The sequence below is a fragment of the Pan troglodytes genome, chromosome 1 (genome assembly GCF_028858775.2).
Source record: "Pan troglodytes isolate AG18354 chromosome 1, NHGRI_mPanTro3-v2.0_pri, whole genome shotgun sequence".
NCBI classification, from domain to species: domain Eukaryota; kingdom Metazoa; phylum Chordata; class Mammalia; order Primates; family Hominidae; genus Pan; species Pan troglodytes.
In genome coordinates this window covers 50,037,058-50,052,975 of record NC_072398.2, presented here as the reverse complement: position 1 = coordinate 50,052,975, position 15,918 = coordinate 50,037,058, and the positions used below count along the sequence as shown (strand labels likewise).

At 34.8% G+C, this 15,918-nt stretch overlaps 1 long non-coding RNA gene across 1 annotated transcript in view; it reads left to right on the top strand.

The window, feature by feature from the left end:
• Positions 1 to 15,918, top strand: part of LOC107969669 (uncharacterized) — a 58,398-nt gene that overhangs the window by 21,393 nt on the left and 21,087 nt on the right. The window contains exon 2 of the long non-coding RNA XR_001711630.3: positions 1,755 to 1,871. This is a non-coding gene — a long non-coding RNA (uncharacterized LOC107969669). The remainder of the gene's footprint in view (positions 1 to 1,754; positions 1,872 to 15,918) is intronic.

Below are 15,918 nucleotides of genomic sequence, written 5' to 3'. Positions count from 1 at the left end.
AAGGCTTTGTCCTGTTGGAAGAATCTGAGAGTTCCATGATGGAAATTTCATTTCAATTTGAACCAAGGAATGGACTACACTGGATCTCAATAGGAACAAGCTGGTTGAGCATATTCCAGACAAAGGACTAATGTGATCAAAAGATCAGAGAAAATAAATCTCTGACATGACTGGTGACCAGGTCAATTCATCAAACAGGTGGGTCAAGAAATAATGCCATTTGAAAAAAAAAACGTTAGAAAGTTGGTTGGGATTGCATTATAGATACCCCTGCATATCAGATTACATTTTGAAAGATTTTTGCTCTTCATAAAGGAAACTGTGGCAAATATTCAAAGAAATTTGTGATCTTATTAGAGCTGCATTAAGAAGATTAATATGATGAAATTCATAGGATGGAACAAGAAGAGAAACTAGAGGTGGGCAGAGAGAGGCAAAAGCCCAAACTAGGGTGGGGACATTGAGAATGGAAAGGAAGTGACATATTGTGAAAGAAAAAACACAATTTGTGGTTACTTAAATGTACAGAAAAACAGCATAAGCAGATTCTTAATCAACAATTTGCCAATATTTGTTTTACATATTAATAGAGCCGAAGGGTGTTTTCATAGTTTTAGGAGGTGCTTCAAGAGATCTGTGCCATATCCTCCTCTGGAATGTTCACAGTGTTAACACATCAAAGTCTATGAGAACACCTGTGTAAAGATACCAACTTAACTTTATTTCAGCAAGAAATTATCCAATTTATTCCAGTAGATATTGGCATGTCTGTAGTTGTATGTGGAACACCTATTCACAGTCTAAAAACCTAGTATTCTTTAGTACACACTTTCTGGTGCTTAGAGCAGTAATAAACATTAGCTGTCAGTTCTGCCTTTTGTTGAGACAGAGCCATACTTTCTTGTCATTTTTATTCCACACATGTCATTGCTTATCAGTGTGTGCTTATTGAGGGGAGGGGTAATTTTGAGCCATAACATAATTTATGTTATTGAATCATCAAATATTTTGAACTAGAAAATGTTCTAATCTAGCATCACTCAGTTAAAACTCTATTTGAAAATATCTTGGAGACATATAACAGAATGAAAACCATAAGAACAAAGACCATAAATCCAGAAAATAAAAATGAATGAAAAGATCAAGATATAATATACAAATGACAGTTAAACTTTTATAATTCCTTAATTTATGAAAAATAATTCAAATACATTTAGTATTTTACAAATGAGCAGGTAAAATAATTATGATTTTTAAAGGCTATATTAAGATATTATTTCTTTATAAGAAATGTAGACATAATACTTATAATTTGTTTCTGCAGTTAATTATTAACATGGGTCTTTTTTAGATGAAAAATCTTGAACATGTAAAGAAAAGTCTTGACATTATTTATTGTATTAGAATAAAGTACTAGAATTCTCTCATTCCTTATTAAAAAATTAAGCCTATGTTACCATGTTTGTCAATCTCATTTGATTTTCTATTCTTAGGTCTAAAGTTTCTAATAACAATTTAATGCATTTATCAGTAAAACACATGCTTAGAATCCAAATGTATTAAAATTTTTGCTAAAGTAAGCAAAATAGACAAATAATGAAATGTTGTTACTTTGATTTTTAGAAAAAAGGTAAAGAATTTTATTCTCTAAGAGAGCAAAACAAATTATCTTATGGTGACACTAAGACAGAAAAGAGTTTGTTTTCATTTCTGGTATTATTTGCCAATGTTTGACAGTTGAATTTTTTTTCCAGATGAGAATTGTGCATCAATGTTCAAGTCCCAAGAGATGTTATCAGTCTGAACAGCCCAGTGAACAAGTATTTGTGACTCTCCTTCCAAATGAAATGTTCTACAGAAAGGTGGAAGTGGTAAGAAACCGTTGAAACAGTGGTTAAGAAGGTAGGTCTTTGTGGTACTGATGGGAAATAGTCGTTAGGGGAAAGCTGCTTCACCACACAGGAAACAGAAAAACTCTTGAATGCATCTTGTCCAGCTGTGGCAGAAGAATTTACATAGATAACATTTTAAAACCAGAGAGTTTGTACTCAACTGGTGACCAAGAAACGGAGAGATGAAGGGCTGCAGGCAGAGAGTAGAAGGGAAATATTTTAAAGTTACAAGACTTACAAGCTGTGCATTTTGCAAATCACATAGCTACTTATCTTCTCAGAAAAGATGTTTAAAATAGAGACCTACACTTTATCATATTGAAAACCAGAGCAATCTCAATGAAGGTTTTAAAAAAAATGTTTACCAAACCAAAAGAAACTCAAGGAAGCATTTTATAAGCTAACAGAGCTATTATTGAATGCCTTAAAATGGAAATATTTTTATTGTCTAATTATAGATATTGAAAAAGGTAGTAAGTATAAATATTCATAATAAATATTAAAATAGTAACAACAAAGTTTGCCACTTTTTCTCACTTAAGAGGAACTGATTTGGTTTTGTGATTTCACTTAATTATAATGAAAATTCTATAAGCTCAGAACTGCCATCCACATATTATAGATGAGCAAACAGACTTACAAAGATTGAGGCTTTTGACCAAGCTCCTAGGGCTCAGGCTTTGAACTCAGATGTGATGGAGTCTGAAGCTTGTGCTTGTTAAACATTATTGTGCAACTCCCATCATAATAATTTGAACAGTAACAAAAATAAGTACATTCTGTGTTTGGTTCGTTCTCTCTTTTTTTAAGTTATTTTATTCTTCTTCCAGCATGTCATATATATTATTCTCCATATAAGGAAATATAAGAATATATTCATCCTTATATAAAATGTTGGAAATGCTCTCTTGGAAAGGTTTCTTTGTGGCTTCTGGTTTTGTTCATTACTTTGTTTTTAGTGATCATTATTATTATTCTTTCACAATATTGTAACATACTACCAGAGTCATTTTATTGTAAACACTTTGAAAAACATACTTCAACAATAATATTGTGGCTATAACTCAAATTCTCACCCACATGGAAAAATTGTGTGTTTTTGCTATAAAATATACGTGGTAAAAAGAAGTGTGAAGTAGAAAATGACAACAAAGTTGCAATAAATTCATTAAAAGCATAATTCATTGGTCTTTCATTCTATTCTATTCATCTAGTGAATTTATAAGATTTTAAGTGTGTTGGTAATTTCTTCAAGCAATCTAGATACTATTACTGGGGAAAAACATCTCAAAGGCAAACACTCTTAGTATATCAATCGCTAACTTGAGACCATGTCACATACAAATAGTTGATGTGCATATTCTTTACTTCTTTTTGCCTATTTCATGGGATCGCGTTTGCTAGGTACCCAGTCTAGCAAGAAAGCCCAGTTGACATTTCACCTTCTAATCAATATCTAAGCAAACATTTTGAACACTATCTTCTTTCTTCTCCTTCTTTCCCCGGTCTAAGTACTTCAGGCAGGTGCTATCTGATTTGTACGTGTTTTAGCCATCATTATACCTTTCATTTACATGAAGCCTAGTTCATTTCACATCTGAGGCCTCTTCCAGTTCACATAACTCTCCCAATTACTTCTTGAACATATGAAGAGTCAATCTCTCTTTCCTTTTTTAAAGTACTTAGAAAACTTCTTCATTTCCTAAATGTTTGGGTGTCATGTTCTAATTGAATTTTCATCAGGCTACAAGATAATTTAAAATGCTACTTTACTGATTTTCTATTTAGGTTAAATACTACTTTCTAATAACATATTTCTGTGTGCTTTACAAGCATGCACAATTCATGCATGATGCTTGTTTAGTCTCTCCCAGAGCTAAGGCAGGCCAAAGAATGATTTAGATATATCCTCTGGGAGACAAACTTTTATGTAGCAGGATGGCTATATTGTAAACATTTAAGACTTGTCTGAAACTCTCTACAACGTCCATATTCACATTGTCACACTGTCCTTTAATACAGCTCTTTTGGATTTTTAAATATAGTAGATTCCTAGGATTAAAGCAATTAAAATGGGAGCAACCACTTGTAGGAATCTAGTCCAATCCTCTTATTTTATAGCTAAGGAAAGTAAGACTCAGCACCATAAACCTATTGAAGATTGGCTCAAGGATCAGGTTGTTTTCTGATTTCCAATATTGTGTACTTATTTTAGTATAATTACTAGCAATTGATTTTTACTCAGTAAGACATTAGGCCCAGGGTCCCAGACCAGATAAAAAAAATAAATGATCAAAATAGCTTGAACCATTTTGGCCTAAATATTTCTGGTTTAGAGAAAAATATGGTATCAATGGATTTTATGAGGCCTGAGATGCAATATTTGAATGTCCTCATGATCACTGATTCACTCACTTTTAGATTTTGAATGTCATTTTAATGGCTTTTAAAGATGATCATATTATTTTGGTCCAGTTGGATCATTAAGGCATTTTTTTCTAAAGTAAACCACATAAAATCACTAAAATGGAATAAATCTAAGTTACAAGGAGGACTAAGACACAACCATGAATGAGTAAATCTAAATTCTATGATTAATGACTTTGAGGACCTTGTACTTGACTTCTGTAACAGCATTTAACAAATCCTTTCATCAGAATCATTTCTCATGCTGTACTTTAAATGAAGTTCTTTGTCTGGTCTAGAGCAAGCTGGAGAAGAGCTGGCAAAGAGCCTTTGGTCATATATTTCAAATTCGTTAAGCATCTTTAATCTTCCCCTTGTAGATAAAATCTCTTCAACCAAATCTCCTAACTTGGTTCAGATAGTTCATAGTTCATAGTTTCTGAATCCCCAGTGTGCTCTGCTTTCTAACCCTGCCTTGCAGTTTCTTCTATACCTTTCATTAAATCCATGATGAAATTTAAAACACACAAGCAGAATGATGTAGGCTATAAGCATTAAGGAAGTTAATGAAGTTGATTTGCCATTTGTGTTTTCATACTGTTTCTTTGCATTCCTACATCTACATAGATAGATGTTTTATCTTTCACTATATTATTTACTTATCTCTATCTTGATACACTTTGAATAAATAACTAGCCTCCACCCACCAATTTTAGCTGATTTCTTGTTAAATTAAAATTAAAATGGCATACATGCACATTTATGTACACACACACACACTCATACATAACACATACACACAAAATCTTCTGATCGCTGATCACCTTCGATACTTACTCTATTCATACCTATACGTCACAATTTTTGTACTATACATTTTAAGACATACATTCTTGGTCCCGATGTGTGTTCTGGAAAGACGTTTTGAATTTGCTATTTTTCACTGGCTTTATAAACAACAGGTTGAGAATAGTGACATTGGAGTAGTTAAGCTCTAATATGGTGGAAATGAGTAGTTCTTACAGACTGAATAGGGGAAAATAGCAGAGGACAAAGAGAATTTTATTCAGATTTAAAAAAAAATAAGTTCTAGAATTTAAAAAAGAAATCAAATATGTTAAAAATAGAAGAGCAAATTGGAGAAAGACTAAAAAAGAATAAGAAGGAAATGCAAATTTAAAGAAGTGCAAGTCTGTTAGGCAAAATGTAAGAATATTGGGAAAAAATAAGTTAAGCAGACTGATTATTTTGGCAGCACAAAATAAAATATCAGTATCTATCTATATATCCATATATATAAAAGAGAGGAAAGAACAAACCACAAGTCTAAAATATTATTATACTAAGAAATAATAAAGTATCATCATTGCTGCTATTTCCCTTATCTTTGGTCATATTAAATATGACCAAAATAATTTTCTACAAATTGAACCTGATATTATTGTATTACTCAAGTTAATGTATAATGCATTCTACACTTTTCTCCACTTTTACTTTTACAAAATACTTATATTGCATTATTGCTCAGTCAGTTTATTGGATAATGTTGATCATTGTAGACATCTTTAAAAGTGCAGGACATGGGGAAGGGGGAACAAGATGGCTGATTAGATGCAGCCAGGAAGCACTGCTCCCACTCAGAGAGACCAAATTATCAAGTAAACCACCATAATTCGGGAATGTCTTCAGAAAGAAAATGCCGAACTCAATGAAGAGGTGATGCTGAAGCTGAGACTGAACAGGGAGGAAGCTGGGAACCCCATGCAGGGTACCTGAATGCTAGGGCTAGCTCCTGATCCTGAATGGTTCCTGGGAAAGAAGTGAATGAAGGATGACTCACACTTGTCATGAACCTCTGGGATCCTTTCTACAGGGGACCCCACATCCCCCATGGACTTATGAATTGTCTGGAGGATCTTCCTAGGGAGCAGGCAGAGACAAGCCTTCAGACAGCATGGAGCCTGGGAGCGTTTGTTCACTGGGCAGCTCCAGCAGAGAGCAGCCATAGATGGCCACGCCCCAGGGATCTCTATGCACCTCCGGGAGGCACTGGCCTTAGCTGACCTCTGAGCTAAGAGAGAGCAGGGCTGGTTTCCCTGTGGGACTAGAGCACGTGTATTCCATAAGCCCTCCTGCCCACTGGCCTCTCCTGCCCACTGGCCCCCATAGGGTCCATGCCTAACTGTTCTGCAGAAAAAAGTGCACAGTGAGGCCTCTGCAGTCCAGTCTGAGTGCATTGTTCCACATGAATACTTTCCTGGTAACCCAAGAGCACATCAGATCCCTCAGCACAACTAGAACCCAACCCTGAGCCATGGGATACCCCCAGGGATGCAGCACACAGCTGGGGAGAATGAGCCAAGCTCTGTAGCCTGCACCTGAGCAGGGAAGGAGCCCCCATCTTAAAAGCACTGCAACAGGTGAGATGCACAGGTTCTTGGGCCAGGGTGGAAGTGGGGTGAGCTTCCTTCTGAAGGACCATTCCAGAAAGGCTGTGGCATATCTCCCTGCTGTAGCCTTTCCTTAAGGGAGCCCCATGGCCCAGAGCACCTAACAAAAGAAATGTGGACATGGTGCCAGTGATTGAAAGGGGCTCCCCAGTGGGCCATAAGCAGACCTGGTGAGGGAGTAGTGTATCTCCCCTCAACCACAGAGCATGTCTGCAAACTGAGTGAAGTACATAAAGTGGTACAGTTTGGTATTAGCCTACCTATAAGCCATTACTCTTAAGCACCATCTACTGCATCACAGCCCAAACTACAACAACAAAAATTATCCTGCTAATAACATATATGCCTGTGAAAACAAGCACAACAATTCACCCATACATAAAGATCCTATGCAGAGCCCTGACCCTCAGAAAGCATCCAGAAATGAAGCCAAGTGACTATACTCAACTTATATCATAGTTAAATGAACACCAACCCTCCAAAATGAGAAAGAATCAGCACAAGAATTCTGCTAATTCATAAGGCCAGTATGTCTGCTTACCTCCAAACGAGTCCACTAGCTCCCCAACAATGGTTCTTAACCAGTCTGAAATGACAGACATAGAATTCAGAATCTGGATGGCAAGGACACTCATCAAGTTTCAGGAGAATACTGAAATCCAATCCAGTGAATTCAAGGAATCCAGTAAAATAATCCCAGAGCAACAGTCATTCTAAGAAAAAAAAAAAACAAAACAAAACTGAAATTCTAGAAAAATTCACTACAAGAATTTCATAATACAATTAGATGTATTAAGAACAGAAAAGACTAAGCTGAGGAAAGAATCTCAGAGCTTGAAGGCTGGTTCTTTAAATCAACTCAGACCGAAAAAGAAGTTTTAAGGAATGAACAAAACCTCCAAGAAATATGGGATTATATAAAGAGACAAAATCTATGACTCCCTTCTATTCCTGAGAGAGAATAAGCAATTTGGGAAATATATTTGAGGATATAGTCCATTAAAAGTTTCCTAATCTCACTAGAGAGGTTGGCATGCAAATAAATATAGAAAACCCCAGCTAGATACAATGTAAGACTACCATCCCCAAGGAACATAGTCATTAGATTCATCAAGATCAACACAAATGAAAAAATCTTAAAGTCAACCAGAGAGAAGGTCAAATCACATCCAGAGGGAACTTTATGAGGTTAGCAGCAAACTTCTCAGCAGAAACCTTATAAACCAGAAGAGATTGAGGGCCTATTTTCAGCATTGTTAGAAAAAAAAATTCCAATCAAAAATTTCATATCCTACCAAACCAAGCTTCATAAGTGAAGGAGAAATAAAATCCTTTTCAGATAAGCAAACACTGAGGGAATTTGTTTCAAAGAAACCAGACTTACAACAGGTCCTTAGAGAGTGCTAAACATGGAATGAAAAAAACACCTGCTACCACAAAACACACCTAAGCAGATAGCCCACAGGCACTTTAAAGCAACTGCACAACCAGCTAACAGGATCAAAAATCACACATATCAATGCTAACCTTGAATTAAGTGGGGTCAAACACTCCATTTAAAAGACATAAAGTGGCAAACTGAATGGAAAGACAAGACCCAACCATCTGTTGTCTTCAAGAGACCCATGTCATATATAATGACACTCATTGGCTCAAAGGGTTGAGAAAGATCTACCATGCAAACAGAAAAGAAAAAAGAGAAGAAGTCACCATTTTTATACAAGAAAAAATAGACTTTAAGCCAATAAAAATGTAGAAGGACCATGAAGGACATTACACAATGATAAAGGGTATAATTCAACAAGAAGACTTAACAATTCTAAATATATATGCACCCAACACTGGAGGACCCAGACTCATAAAATAAGTTCTTGTCCTGTGAAAAGACTTAGACAACCACATAATAATAGTAGGAGAATTCAATAACCCACTGACAGCATTACATAATCAAGGTAGAAAACTAACAAAGAAACTATGGATTTAAACATGACACTTGACCAACTGGACAAAATAGGCATCTACAGAACATGTCACCCAACAACCACAGAATATACATTATTCTCATCTGCACACAGAATGTATTCTAAGATTGACAACATGCTTCATCATATTGAGCAAGTCTCAATAAATTTAAAAAAATGAAGTCACACCAAGCAAACCCTCAGACCACAGTGCAATATAAATAGAAATCAATATCAAGATCTCTCAAAACAACACAAATATATAGAGATTAAACAACATGCTCCTGAATAACTTCTGGGTGAACATCAAAGTTAAAGCAGAAATTTTTAAAATCTTTGAAATTAAAGAAAACAGGGGCACAATCTACCAAAATCTCTGGAATGCAGTTAATGCAGTATTAAGAGGAGCATTTATTGCCCTAAACATCTTCATAAAGAAGTTAGAAAGATCTCAAATTAACAATCAAATGTTGAACCTAATGGATCTGGAAAAAAAAAATAAAACCAATCCTAAAGCTAGCAGAAGAAAAGAAATAACTACAATTAGAGAAGAACTTAACAAAATTAAGTACAAATATTAATGCAGAAGATCAATGAAACCAAGAACTGGTTCTTCAAAGCAAATAAACAAGATTAATAGACTGCTAGCCAGATTAACAGAGAGAAAAAAGGAGGATTCAAATAAGTAAAATCAGAAATGACAAAGATGACATTACAATTGTTCCTAAAGAAATACAAAAGATTCCCTATACAATAGTATAAACAACTCTATGCGCACAAATTAGAAAATCTAGAGGAGATGGATAAATTCCTAGAAAAAACACAATCTTCCAAGATTGAATCAGGAAGATATTGAAAATATGAATAAACCAATAACAAGCTCTAAAAATGAATCAGTAATAAAAACCCAGCAACCAAAAAAAGCCCTAGACCAGAAGGATTCACAGCCGAATTCTACTAGACATATAAAGAAGAACTGGTACTGATCCTACTGAAACTATTTCAAAAAATTGAGGAGGAGGCATTTCTTCCTAATTTATTCTAGGAAGACAGCATTACCCTAACACCAAAATCTGGCAGAGACATGACCAAAAAAAAAAAAAATCAGGCCAATATCCCTGATGAACATAGATGCAAATATCCTCATCAAAATACTAGCAAACCAAATCTAGCAGCACATCAAAAAGATAATTCACCCCAATTAAGTAAGCTTTATTCCTGGGATGCAAGGTTGGTTCAACATATGCAAATCAGTAAGTGTGATTCACCACATAAACACAACTAAGAGAAAAAAACCATATGATCATCTCAATAGATACAGAAAAAGTTTTTGATAAAATCCAACATCCCTTTAAGAGACTAGGCATCAAAGCAACATACTTCAAAATAATAAGAGCCACCAGTGACAAACCCACAGCCAGTATAAATACTGAACGGGCAAAAGCTAGGACCATTATCCTTGAGAACCTGAACAACACAAGAGGACCACTCTCACCTCTCCTATTCAACATACTACTGGAATTCCTAGACAGAGTAATCAGGCAAGAGAAAGAAATAAAAGGCATCCAAATAGAAAGACAGGAAATCAAACTATCTCTTTGCTGACAATATTATTCCATATTTCAAAAACTCTAAAGACTCCATCAAAAGGCTACTAGGGCAATAAATGATTTTAGAAAGGTTCAAGATGCAAAAGCAGTGTATAAATGTCAGTAGCATTTCTATACACCAATAATGTCCAGGCTGTTAGTCAAATCAAGAACCCAATTCCATTTATAATAGCCACAAGAAAAAATATAAAATACTCAGGAATACAGATAACTAAGGAGGTGAAAGATGTCTACAAGGAGACTACAAAACATTGCTGAAAGAAATCAGAGACAACACAAATAAATGGAAAACATCCCATGCTCATCGAAAGGGAAAATCAATTGTTAAAATAGCCATACTGCCCAAAACAATTTATAGATTCAACACTATTGATATAAAACTACCAATGTCGTTATTCACAGAATTATAGGAAACTATTCTGAAATTTGTATGGAACTAAAAAAAAAAAAATCCCAATTAGCCAAAGTAATCCTTATCAAAAAAGAACAAACCCAGCAGCATCATTCTCTGACTTAAAACTATACTTTCAAGGATACAGTAACCAAAACAGCATGGTAGTGGTACAAAAATATACACACAGACCACAGAACAGAATAGAAAACTCATTAATAATAAATAAAGCCGCGCACCTACAACCATTATAAAGGCTGACAAAAACAAGCAATGGAGAAAGGACTTCCTGTTCAATAAATGGTGCTTGGATAACTGGCTAGCCATATGCACAACAATGAAACTCTACCTTTACCTTTTACCATATACCAAAATTAATGCAAGATGAAATAAAGATTTAAGTATAAGACCTCAAACTATAAAACCCCTAGAAGAAAACCTAGGAAATACCCTTTTCAACATCAGCCTTGGCAAAGGATTTTTGGCTAAGTCCCCAAAAGCAATTGCAACTAAGACAAAAATTGACAAGTGAACATAATTAAATGAAATAGCTTCTCTACAGCAAAGAAACCATCAACAGAGTAAACAGACAACCTACAGAATGGGGGAAAATTTAAAAAAAAAAGAATGGGGGAAAATATCTACAAACTGTGCATCCAACAAAGGTCTAATATCCAGAATCTATAAGGAACTTAAACACATCAACAAGCCAAAAACGACCTGATTTTTAAAATGGGAAAAGATCATGAACAGACACTTCTCAAAAAAAACACATACAAGTGGCCAACAAATAGGAAAAAATGCACATGATCATCAGAGAAATACAAATCAAAATCACAATTAAATAAATATCAACTCACACCAGTTAGAATGGCTATTATCAGAAAGTCAAAAAACAACATATACTGACAAGGCTGTGGAGAAAAGGGAACACTCTGACCCAGCAATACCATCTCTGGATATATAGATCATTAAACCCAAAAGATCATCATCATGGCACTATTCACAATAGCAAAGACAACAAACTCAAACTAGGTGCCCATCAATAGTGGACTGGATTAAAAAATATACATACACACTATGGAATATTGCACAGCAATAAAAAGGAAAGAAATCATGCCCTTTGCAGCAACATGGATGGACCTGCAAGCCATAATCCTAAGTGAATTAATGCAGGAACAGAAAATCAATGTTCTCACATTGTTAGTGGGAGCTAAACATTAAGCCCACAGGAACATACACATGGGAACAACTGACACTGCAGACTACTAGGGGGAGAAGTAGGGAGGGGGCATGGGAGGAAAAGCTACCTATCAGGTGTTATGCTCACTACCTGGGTGCAGTATACCCATGTAACAAATCTGCATATGCGTATTTAATCTAAAATAAAAGTTGAAATTGTTAAAAAAGAGAGAGAGAAAAAAAAACAAGTACATAACATTTCAGAACTCTGGATTACCATATAACAACTATTAGGATTAAACAAACATCACATTCAAAAGAACACCCAGAATACTTATCAAAAGAGATATATCAAATTGTTTTTAAATCGCTTCTTTAGCTTGCCCTATGAACACCTTATTCTCTGTGAAAAGTATTTTAAGTGTTTAATACTTGAGATGTGTAAAAGTATATAAATTAACTTTTCCATTCCATTTATTTGATCAATTGGCTCTTTTCTTGGAATCTGAATGACAATGATGATAATGAAGAGATTATCTGAAATAGTCACTTCCTTTCTAAAGTTGAGGCTGAACTAGTCTTGAAACTTGTCCACTGGACTAAAATTTTAAGTTTTGACTAAGTTTTTATTTTCAATTTTTATTTATTATAATCTAATTCTAGAAAATAATTTGCAAATGGACTATCCTACCTATTTGCTCTCATTTGAAGAAAATATTGATCTCTGTTTCCCTGCCAACCCATGGTTATTTTACAAGTATTTAATAGGAAAGTTGATTTTAAATCAAACAAAATGACAGGCATGGTGGCTCACGCCTGTAATCCCAGCATTTTGGGGGGCTGAGGCAGGTGAATCACGAGCTCAGAAGTTGAAGACGAGCCTGGCCAAGATGGTGAAACCCCGTCTCTACTAAAAATACAAAAAATTAGCCATGTGTGTTGGCAGGCGCCTGTAATCCCAGCATTTTGGGAGGCTGAGACAGAGAATTGCTTGAACTCGGGAGGTGGAGGTTACAGTGAACTGAGATCGCGCCACTGCACTCCAGCCTGGGCGGCACAGCAATCTCAAGAAAACAAAAACAAAAACAAACAAACAAACAAAAAACACTGCATAAGATTCCTATTATTTGAGTTGATTGATTTTAACTTATGCAGCAGAGCAGCTTAGTAGAAGGTACAGTCTTTACCTACCCAGAAAACTGTAGTTGGTATCCAAACTCAGCCACTTATCACCTCTCAGAAGTTAGAGAACTTTATGAACATCACTGAAGATCTGTCTTTTAAGTTTTGAAAATGAAGTTAAAGTACTAAATATAAAATATTTTGGCTGATTAGCTGAGCATGGTGGCACATGCCTGTGGTCCCAGCTACGTAGGAGGCTGAGGCAGGAGGATTGCCTCAGCTGAAGAGTTTGAGGTTACAGTAAGCTATGATTGCACCATTGCATTCCAGCCTAGACATCAGAGTGAGACCCTGTCTCTAAATAATAATAATAATAATTAAAATACATAAAATAAGGCCAGCACAGTAGTTTATGCCTGTAATCCTAGCACTTTGGGAGGCTGAGGTGGGAGGATCACTTGAGGGCAGGAGTCTGAGACCAGTATGGGCAACATAGTAAGACCTCATTTCTACAAAAAAAAAAAAAAAAAAAAAAAAATTAATTAGCCCAGTGTGGTATTAGGCACCTGTAGTCCTAGGTACTCAGGAAGATGAGGTGACAGGATCCTTTGAGCCCAGGAGTTTGATCTGCAGTGTGTTATGATCACACTGCTGTACTCCAGCCTGGGTGACAGAGCAAGACCCAGTCAAATATATTTATATCTCCAGTTAAATAAGAACATCTATGCAATTTATCTGGTAGTTCTAAAAGATCAATAAACAATTGCCACTATAAGTAAAAACACATTTTTATAGCAGCATATAGTAGCATAAGTATACACATTTGTTTCTTTTAACTCACTTGTCTTACTAACATTTATTAAAAACTTTTATTTTTGCAATGTTATATTATTAAAGTCCTAAATCTGTCTCTCTTTTACATTTAGTTAGGGTTTGCATGCTATTCCATGATTGAGTTACATTTTGAATGGGGCAAACTCTTCACGTAATTTTAGCATATTAATTCCATAAATTGTTAACATTTGTAAAAAAGGTATTTTAAATTAAAATGTCATTTCAAATAAGACCCTTTCTATTCCAAACATTGTACAGCATTTGTTCATAATGTTTCCATTTATTGTAAATAACCTTTTAGGTTCCAGTGAGATATGAATAAATCTTTATCTACTGGTAGAGATAGAAAATATAATTTTGCTTTTGAGAGGAGATACACCATGTGGTCTGAGACTGTAGTAACTAATTTTGAGTCTACTACATCCCAGAATACACAAATAAATACACTGTAAGTAGATTTCTATCAATAAGTCAACAGATATGATTCTAACTGATGAGGTCCAGTATAAATCATAAATATCTCTTAGGCATTTTAATGTAAATTGTGGTTATGCTGCTGTTATTGCTTTTGGTGATGATGATCATGATGCTACTTCAAATTTTCCAGTTTGTTAAGCTACAGGGGCAAAAAGAAATACATAATGAGTTTTCTCTAAATAGATTGCCATACTAAATTCAATTTTCATTTGTTAGCCAAAGCATTCAAAATTACATTTTTGGTAACATAAGATGAGAGCACTGAGCTACAAGGAATTCTGTACTTAGAGACATATACTGTAAGAAAGAGTGCCATTGCAGGTACGTCATTAGAAAATAAAATTGATGGATCATCTGCAGGGATGAAGTGAACACTAATGTAAAGTCCTGGAAATCTACTGACATCATTGAAATATGCCACCATAGAGACAAGCACTGAAATAGTATGCTTGGACCAAATCATGCCAGTATTTCTGGTTTATATAGGCCGATAAATGATTTTCAGAGGAGAAAAAGAAAAGGATTTGAAAAAGACATTTTGTTTGTTGCCCAAATATTTAAAGATGAATTACACAAAGATTGGAACCTAATTTTCAGAAGACCAAATTATAGCATGTGGAGCATTTCCTGAATGCTCAATTCAACCCTTGATAATAACATTAGAAAAGTTTACATCATTCCTAGGATAAGATTAGTCCTCACTAGAGAAACATGTGAATGACAGACTACGCTCTAGTTCATCATTTGGCCAACTGCTGATTCACCAACTGTCACTCCAGCCAGTTCACGTGGAGTCTGATGAATGTGCCTTGAGTTATCACAACAGGAACAGCAAGAACAGGCAAGAGCAAAAAACTGAGTCTTTCATAATGGCATCCATTATGAAAATCATTTGATCATTTTAGATAATAGGCATTGAAATAATTTGGGTAACATATATTTAGCCATTCATTATTTTTAATGACATTTCAATCAATGTTCAATGAGAAAACAGTATAAAAGGAGATTGAGCTCACCACACTTAAATTATTCAGCTCAGTGTCTGGTGAATAGCCTATCTTTTTCAGTCAGTTTTCCTACAGAGTTGTCCCCAGAAAGCCTACTCATGTCTAAAAGGATCTTGAAGGTTACTTTTAATTTCCACTGTTGATGAAACTACTTTTGGCAATCAAAGCCTTCCTACAGACAAAAACCCAAAGGCACTCTTGAAGATACAAAAATACTTCATGGCAGTAACTATAAACACTACTGAGCATTTGTATATTTGTGGAGGAATGAGATAATGTGAAAAAGTTAGGTTGGCCTTTGCATACATATGCCTAAGTTAATATTTGCCAAAATTATCTTTATCTATGCAGAAAAATGTATTGTAAAAACTTATTATATTTAGAGTGTATTATTAAGTGGTTTGATTATTTTGGGGATATCAAAAATGCACATACAAATAAATTTTAAACACTGTATTCAAATTTCATAGTGTAGTTTCTGCAATATTTACACCAATAAATATATGTGCATATATGTACATATATGCAAATATATGTATATATAACATTAAATACATGTGCATATATGTACATATATGTAAATATA